Source organism: Nesoenas mayeri (genome assembly GCF_963082525.1).
Source record: "Nesoenas mayeri genome assembly, chromosome: 12".
NCBI lineage: Eukaryota > Metazoa > Chordata > Aves > Columbiformes > Columbidae > Nesoenas > Nesoenas mayeri.
This window is the reverse complement of record NC_137547.1, coordinates 264,447-273,106: the sequence shown is the minus strand read 5'-3', so window position 1 is coordinate 273,106 and position 8,660 is coordinate 264,447. Positions and strand designations below refer to the sequence as shown.

Sequence of the window (8,660 nt, the reverse complement as noted above, 5' to 3'; positions counted from 1 at the left end):
CCTCCCGAGACAGAACTGACCTCACGGTCCCCTTGACAGCCACATGGTTCTTACTGGATTATGAGTTTCTGAGACACAACTGCTCTGATAATACCATACTCCTCCATCACCCTCCTTATGGTCTAGGACCTGACCAGATAAAATACACTTGTTATACATTATGTTATATATTTTTAGCAAAAATATTTCCTACTAATGATTGGATTGGAGAAACATTCTTCACAGAAAAAACCGTATTTATTTTGACATGTGTTATATCTCCTGTTTTGCCTCATTGTTTTTTCTCCTTTCTCCAGCTATTTTATCTTAAAAAACCTCTTCAAGGGGAATATTCATTGAATAACAGAGTAACTGAAGTTTGAAGAGACCCCTGAACATCATCTTGTCTCACCTTCCTGCTCAGTGATACAGGTGAGGTCGTTCAAGGCATCAGCCCACGATTCCATCATCCACAAAGGAACCGAAAGCACACTTGATCGCATTATACAGGGGTAGAATAAGGACATTCAACAGAGTTGACCCAAGTGCTGTTCACTAGTAACAGGCTGCATGAAGGACTTTGTACACCACGGGTGACATTTGGGCTTGATCATCCAGCCAACTTTCCACCCAGCTTCCACATCTTCAGCCCAGACAGAACCAATCTGACTATAAAGACACCATGGGAGATCATGTTTGAGGCCTTGCAAAATTCCTTGTACACAGCCTGCCTTTATTTCCCCTGGTTATTTTGATTCAGCATTTCCTTTCTTGTCCTTCAGGTTCCTGGAGGTGTCTGCAGAAGGACATGTCCCATCCCCTTCCCACGGACAGAGATTGACTGACCTGCCTGTAAATCTCCTACTTCTCATTTCTGCTCTTCTTGAAGATGGGTTTGATGTCTGCCTTTCCCAGAACTTCCTCAGAACTTCTCTGATTGCTCTGGCACAATCCAAAATCATGGACAAGGGTGACATAGCAGACAGAGGCACTTGCAATGAACCTGTCCAAGGCAGCTGAGAGAATCACACTGTGCCAATGGGATTTGTTCCTGGAGAAATGCATAGAAATGTCAGGGTTCTGTCAGGCATCCACATCTGAGCTGGCATCATGGACTCCTTATGCACCCAGGGATGTTCAGGGACAGAGTCTTTCCCTTGTACACACAGAGGTAGGAGTCACAGTCTCTCTGGCCTCCTGTTGTCACTCTCAATGGATGGGAGCCACTTCAGCCCTGCAGTGTGTCTCCCTGCTCTGTACTCATCTGAGATGCCCCATGTCATAAGGAATGGACACAGGGACCTTGGTTCAAGAAAGAACAACCCACTGCTGCATTTAGGTGGTTTTTCATGGGGTGTTATTCCCAGCATGAAGTGACTTTGAAGCACCGATAGTCCCACAGGCCTTCATGGTACCCCCAAGGATGGTGTTTGTACTCACTTGGGTTCATCTCTTCTCTTGTACATAATGTGCATGCTTACAACTCATCTGTGCAGTACAAACATGGACTTCTGACCTACAAATTCATTCTGCCTCCATGGAGTGAAAAATAAACTCTCTAAGCTGGGGTGAGAGGCCAGTGCTGGAAATGGTGGTTCTTATTGATTAAACCATGGTAATTGCCCTGCAGCAGGTTCTGGGGGTTGAGCAGCGAACACGGGCACAGACCACACTTCGCTTGGCTGTTCCTTCAGGTCTCTTGCAGGAGGCCTGGCTGTGAGAAGACACTGCCTTGTGCCCCAACCTTGCACACCCACACTGTTTAGACATACACTAGTGCTTTCATCTGGATGCCACGTTCTTGTGCGTGTTCTGAGGAGAAACTTTGGAAAAAGACCAAAGCCTTCAAGTATTGCCCTAAGGAAATCACATTTCCTTATGGAAATACTGTTATGGAAGCTAGCTGTGTCACAGAAGTGCCCGTTGCCTGTCCCTGCCACAGGACTGCCACACAGCAGGACAGTGACCAAGATACCAGGCCATTCAGGCCTTGCACCAACACAAGGGATCAGAAAGAGACTGTGGAAGTGGAAATAGAACAGTTCTGGAAGACCAAGCAGTGGTGTTAGTTGGCAGTGCTGCTGTGCTGGGACTCTTTTGCTCTCTACCTATGACACAGAAACTGTGCCTGCAGAACCAAAAATGCCTTGGCAGAAGAATCTCAGGAAAAAAAAAAGTCTCTAAAGATGCCGTTATTTCATATAAAGATACAGAGAACACAGGTCCCAATTCACACATGCACTTTATTCAAACCAGAAAAGTAGACAGTAAATGAAAAAAAAAAAAAAAAGACAATATTATCACAACTAAAACACTACCACCAAAAAAATGAGACTGGGCCTGCAGTGAATTATACTATAACTGCTATACAGTTCATTGCTTCAGAAAAACATCCAGTCATCAGTGTCCACATAGCATCCTTGAGCTCCTGGTTCCTCATGCTGTAGATGAGGGGGTTCACTGCTGAAGGCACCACCGAGTAGAGAATTGCTATCACCAGATCCAAGGATGGGGACGAGATGGAGGGAGGTTTCAGGTAGGCAAACATTAAAGTGCTTACAAACAGGGAAACCACAGCCAGGTGAGGGAGGCATGTAGTAAAGGCTTTGTGCCGTCCGTGCTCAGAGGGGATCCTCAGCACAGCCCTGAAGATCTGCACATAGGACACCACAATGAACACAAAACACCCAGAGCCTGCTAAGATACTAACCATAATTACTCAGACTTCTTTGAGGTAGGCTCCTGAGCAGGAGAGATAAGGATCTGGGGGATTTCACAGAAGAACTGGTTCAGGGCATTGCCCTTGCACAGGGGCAGTGAAAATGTATTGGCCGTGTGCAGCAGAGCAGTGAGAAACCCAGTGGCCCAGGCAGCTGCTGCCATGTGGACACAAGCTCTGCTGCCCAGGAGGGTCCCGTAGTGCAGAGGTTTGCAGATGGCAACGTAGCGGTCGTACGACATGATGGTGAGGAGACAGTACTCTGCTGAAGCTAAAAAGACGGACAGAAAGAGTTGTGTAGCACATCCTGCATAGGAGATGGCCCTGGTCTGCCAGAGGGCATTTGCCATAGATTTGGGAAGAGTGATGGAGATACAGCCCAGATCAAGGACAGAGAGATTGAGGAGGAAGAAGTACATGAGGGTGTGGAGGTGCTGGTCCCAGGCTATGGTGGTGATGATGAGGCCATTGCCCAGGAGGGCAGCCAGGTAGATGCCCAGGAAGAGCCAGAAGTGCAAGAGCTGCAGCTCCCGTGTGTCTGTGAACGGCAGGAGGAGGAACTGGGTGATGGAGCTTCTGTTGGACATTTGCTGCCTATGAACACTAGGAACTGTCATTGAAGAAAAAGACAGTGACAACCTAGGGAAGACTACTCTGAGCAAAATCAAAGCCATTTCTCATATACGCTATCTCTACTACCCTTGTCCTTTTGCAGGAGACCTTCCCTCAGCTCCGTGTCTGAGCCCTGGGTGGTGCTGGCTGGAGGGGCCGTGAGGAGCAGGGCCTGTGCCCGCTGGCTGCTGAGGAGTCAGCCCTGCTCTGCAGCAGGGGGCATGGGAATGGGGGCAGGGGACAGTCCTGGGGTTCAGCTTTGTCACATGAAGGTGTAGCTGGTGCAGAAGGGCCTGTCACCATCTGCACTCCCAGAGAAAAGGAACTGAGATGGCAGAAGGTGTTTGAGAGGTATGGAGTTTCTTACAGCTCCTTCTCCCCTCCCACCCTGGGGAGTTTTTTGGATGTCAGAAACCATCACCATTTCTGCTGCACTCAGGGAGAACAGAGCGAGTCCTGCAAGGCAAGAGGATGCCTGTGGCTTAGTGCAGAGTAGGGGAGCTGGTCTGTCCCTCTGTCTTGCTCCAGCTGCCCTGGGCTGGCACTTTTCTGAGATGAAGGCTGATGCCATGTTACCCTGAAAAGTCACCAGACAGTGCTGAGACCAGAGGGATCCACCTAAGATCACTATGTGTCTCACCCTTTCCTAAGGTCTCAGCACCCCACATTTAGTCCAGGACATGCATAGCTCATTTCACAAACCCAACAGCATTACTTCAGTTGTACATGCTTTGTGTTCTTCCAGGGGCTTTCAGATAACACAGAGGTGCTATAAGAAAATTCTGCAACCCTGAGGGCAGCCTGCAGGTTGGAAGGATGTCCCAAGTGGATAGCCAAATGTCCTAACGATGGCATCTCAGTAAGAGTCAGCTCATACCCCAGCCCCACAGACTGTTTCGACCATATCTGCACATGTGCTAGAAAACCTGGGAAACTTGTTCCCATGAACACACCTGCAAGAAAGGACCCGCAAGATCAGGCTGTGACTCTGCAGCTGAAAGTGCCATCCCCAGAGAGCCTGACAGCAAGAACAAGACCCCAACAGCAGTGACCCAGAGCAGGGGAGCAAGAAGGAAAATGCGGTGAGGGTGGGGGTGAGAGAGGCCAGGGCAGAGGCAGCCGGGCACTCAGACAGCGTCCCCCTTCCCCAGCTGTGCAGCCACCTCCCAGACACCAACAGTGCCGGGCAGCTGCTCTCAGCCCCTGTGCTCTGCAGAGGAACTGGAGCTCTGGCTGCACAGGAGCTGCTTCATGCCTTGGAGCCCCCGGCCCTGAGGGCAGAGGCTTTGCTGGGTGGGAGAGGAGGCTGCTCAGGGGAGGGCTCTGCACTGGAGGGGATCATATGGAGTTTTCTGCATTCTCTCTCCCTCCCACAACATTGCTGGTTTTATTTTCCTCTCCTTCCCAGGTTATATCCTTGCTGCCTGTAGATTTTCCTCCTGGGAGGTGTTGTCCTGTGCCATGTATTTACTCTGTCAGTGCTCACAGACCCCATCCCACCCCCTGTGCCCTCACTCTGGCCCTACAGAAACCTGCCCGTTTGCAGGGCTCTGCCTAGGAGCATCTTCCTATTTGCAGGTTTGAAAAAAGAACAGGTCAAACTAAACCTCACAGGTCCAGCAAAGGTGATGCTTTTGTCTCTCCATAGGCAAAGGACAGCCCAGGATTCACATTAACATTTACACCCCCACAGCCATCCCAGGGAGAAGGCAACCATCATATCCTATCCCTCTGATAGTACAGAAGGCAATGTCTGCTCTGCACCACATTCTCTTCCTCTACTTCAGAGAATCTCTGAAAGTTGTACTTACATATCCTGTAGTCTCTGCAATTTGCCAGCTTTGTGACATCCTACCATGATTTACAGGTGCAAATTTGCAGACAGTATCTGTGAAGATTTCATTTCCAGTGAGCTCTCAGCATTCTCCCACCCCAGACTGACTTTCCCCTCTCTGTGCCTGGCTCCTGTGCCCTCGGTGCTGCAGGCAGAGCCCTCAGCCCTGCTGCGTGTGCAGAGGAGCTGCTCCTGGGCAGAGCTGTCTCTCTGCAGCGCTGCCGCTGCCATGAGCTCCCTGTGTCCCAGGAGCCCAGCCCAGCTCACAGCACAGGAGAAGCCCAAGGTAACACTCTCTGTCTCTCTGCTCTCTCTCCAGGTGTCCCTGGGGCTCCAGGATAGTATACTGTGGAACAAGCTGAAGTCATCGCTGATGTTCCTTCCATTATCTCTAAGTTTCAGTAGTGACATTTCCCCTATCTGGAAATGAGTTAGGTCCAGGAATCACCTTTTTTTTTTGGCACATCTTTAGACAGGAAACCCAGACAGGTACAGGGAGGGGTTTGTAGACCTGGGGCTCAAAGGGCATTCAGTTTCCTCCCATGGTGGCCAAAATCTCCACAGGACATGGGATTCCTCTTGCCGCCTTTCAAGTATGCACAAAATAAACACCTGCATGTGAGCTCCTTTCCTAAGCCCCCATGCTAATTAATGGACATTGGGGCCAGGGATGTGGTGTTCAGGTGCAACGTCTGGTGACATGTGATACGCCAGAAGTGGTCTAAGGTATGTGCATGTACCTGCAGACTCAAATGGAACAATTCATAAAGACAGGGCAATGACTGTGAGCATCCTCTTTGAGGCCCTTGGGAAGTTCCTTTGGCCAACTGAAATGGCAGTTGTTGCCCAAGCTAAGGGCAACAGAATCTATCCCTACTCATTATGTTCAAGGTAGCGTATAGTGGTGTTCATGTGAATGATTCAAGTTATGTGACATAGGGAGAGCTCAGTATCTCTCTCACCGTTTTTACTAGATCATGACTGACTACATTGGCAGTTGCCTCATATTCAGCCCCACACTGACTTACAGAACTCAGGGTTCCTACTAAATTTAGTGTTTAAATCCCAGCCCACAGAGCTACATGAGATGTAGCTTGCAGGAACAGCAGAAGACTTACAGAAAAGCAATTCCCATTCAGGGCAGGTGTGTGACAGACATCCCAGACAGCATTGCAGGGATTGCGATTTGCAGCCTGTGTGCCATTGGCTGATGCCATCAGTCAGAGGCATCAACCATCAGATGCCATCAGAGAAGCAAGGTCTGTCCCTCCTCCACCCAACAGCTGCAGGTCCATCACACTGGGGTCTTTACTCACACCCATGGTGATACAGTCAAGGAATACACCATTTTCACATTGTACCTGGATACACCTTGTCTTCAAGCACATCCTTCAAGCACATCAATGATCCTTATAAAAGCTCAGGTGAAAATGGAAAGGCAATGCAGTGACTACCAAGATGAGTTGATGCTACATCAGGAACAGTTAAAGAAGAAACAGAATGTGGGATGACTGCTGCACTTAGTAAGAGCAGAAGTAGATAATTCTAAGGTAGTTTATGACCTCTTTGCCTCAATTACCACCAGAAAGGTCTACCAGGCCTCTGAGCTTTGAGGCAGATGCACTTGAATGCCCTCCTCCAGCTAAACCCACAGCAGTTTGGTCCAGGCTCCAGAGGAGGGAAGGGCCTGAGCCGCAGCCAGGCCAAGAACTCATTCTAGGAGACCCACAGCGAAGCAGAACCGCAACTGAATGCTGGTAACTTGTGAGTGCACAAGCCTAATACACACTTTTCTTACTGTATGCAATTTGAGTATGAGTCAACCACTTCATTCTATATATACGACAGCCTGCTAAATAAGTGACCTATATGGTGATGGTTTAACTACTCAGAGGTCAGTGGATGAGCCCAATTCAAGTTCAATATGAATCATTTAGTTTAAGTAGATGCACACCAAATGTAATGGATTATTTAGAGATATAAGGTTGTATGATTTTTAATATACTCTTTGTGGAGGATACTCTTTGTGCTAGCAAACTGATATACCGACTGTTATATACCAATTGTCACTCTGATCAAGAAAATGCAGGAAATGAATTTAAGTCTTAATAGGCCGTCATCCTTTTGTTATATATGTACCATTTGTGAAATTTAATTCTGATTTTTTTTTTATTTGTAATCTATGTCTCTATAAATTGCACTAGCTGGTTTTCTTAACAGCACAGCTTTTGGCATGCATAAATGTAAATTGCTGCAGAATCTGCAAGCCTTTAACATCAGGTCATAGGCCATACTTGTATTTGGTCTGATCCTACATACTTGTACGTAGTCAAAGTCCAACGCATGTATCTGATTCAGAACTGTGTTTTTGGTTTGGTTTGGTTTTTTTAAAACAAAAAAGGGGAGAAGTAGGGAAAACACCACAAAACCAATTGTCAAAAGCACTGTATGTGATGAATCACTTATATCTAAGTGGTGCAGCCCAAATTTGCCCTGTGATGAAACACTTTGCAAGTGTGACCAAAAACCATGCTAAATCAGAAAGAACCTACATTAGTTATGGCCACATCACTAGTTAATGGTCAATGGAAAAGGCCACATCAATTAATAACCTAGGGGAGAGGCTCTGCTTGTGTCTTTACAGATCAAGGGCCGCAATGGTTGCTGGCATGAAACATGAAACCTGTGTTATCTTCCTAACAATGATTGCTGCAGCTGCTGTGGTTTGGATGCCCGCACAGACAAAGACTAACATGTGGATTACTTTAGCCAACATGACTGACCAGGATTCCATATGCCTAACTACGATGCCTCCGGAAAACTCGTTTCACACATGCTTGGTTGGTGTCTTCCTTGATGACTACAGCAGCATCACACAACTGTTTCACAATAGCGATCGGTGCAAAGGCATTGCAACGAACTGTAATGATACCAACATGGCACTTTGGATTAATTGCCTCCTGGAAGCAGATATCGAACCACAGGAACTGGAATTGCTGGCATCTATGCCCATGGACGCTTATATCAACCTGGTTTGTGAAAAGTGTCAGAACAATATACGAGGATGTGAATGGATGAACTGCAAAATGTTAATGCTACCCTTGGTGACTATAGAAATGAAACTTGATGGTGTAATGCCTCGCAGAAGAATCCAAGGGCTGTCATTGATAATGTGGGAGAGTGACCCCAAAACCTCCTGTATGGTGTATTCTTGATCTGTGGAGACAGAGCCTGGACAGGAATTCCTTCTAATGCTGTTGGAGGACCATGTAGTTTGGGACGATTAACTCTCTTAATGCCCAATGTATCCATGATAGTAGATCACAGAAAAGCAACATGGGAAAAACGTTTTTTGCATGCATATAAGTCAAAATGTGATGATAATGTAGATTTTTGGGGATCAGGGTTAAGGGTTTTAGGATCTCTTGTATCTGATGTTGGCACAGCTAAAAGCTTTAAATATTTTAGAAAAATTAGGATGCTGGCTAGTTAAGCAAACTAACAGAACTTCTAAGG

At 47.3% G+C, this 8,660-nt stretch overlaps 1 pseudogene across 1 annotated transcript; it reads right to left on the bottom strand.

Moving 5' to 3' along the window:
• Positions 1 to 1,947: 1,947 nt before the first annotated feature.
• LOC308044798 (olfactory receptor 14A16-like) lies at positions 1,948 to 3,285 on the bottom strand (annotated as a pseudogene). Its single transcript has one exon. The product of its transcript is annotated as an olfactory receptor 14A16-like (transcript).
• Between the last annotated feature and the right edge of the window lie 5,375 nt (positions 3,286 to 8,660).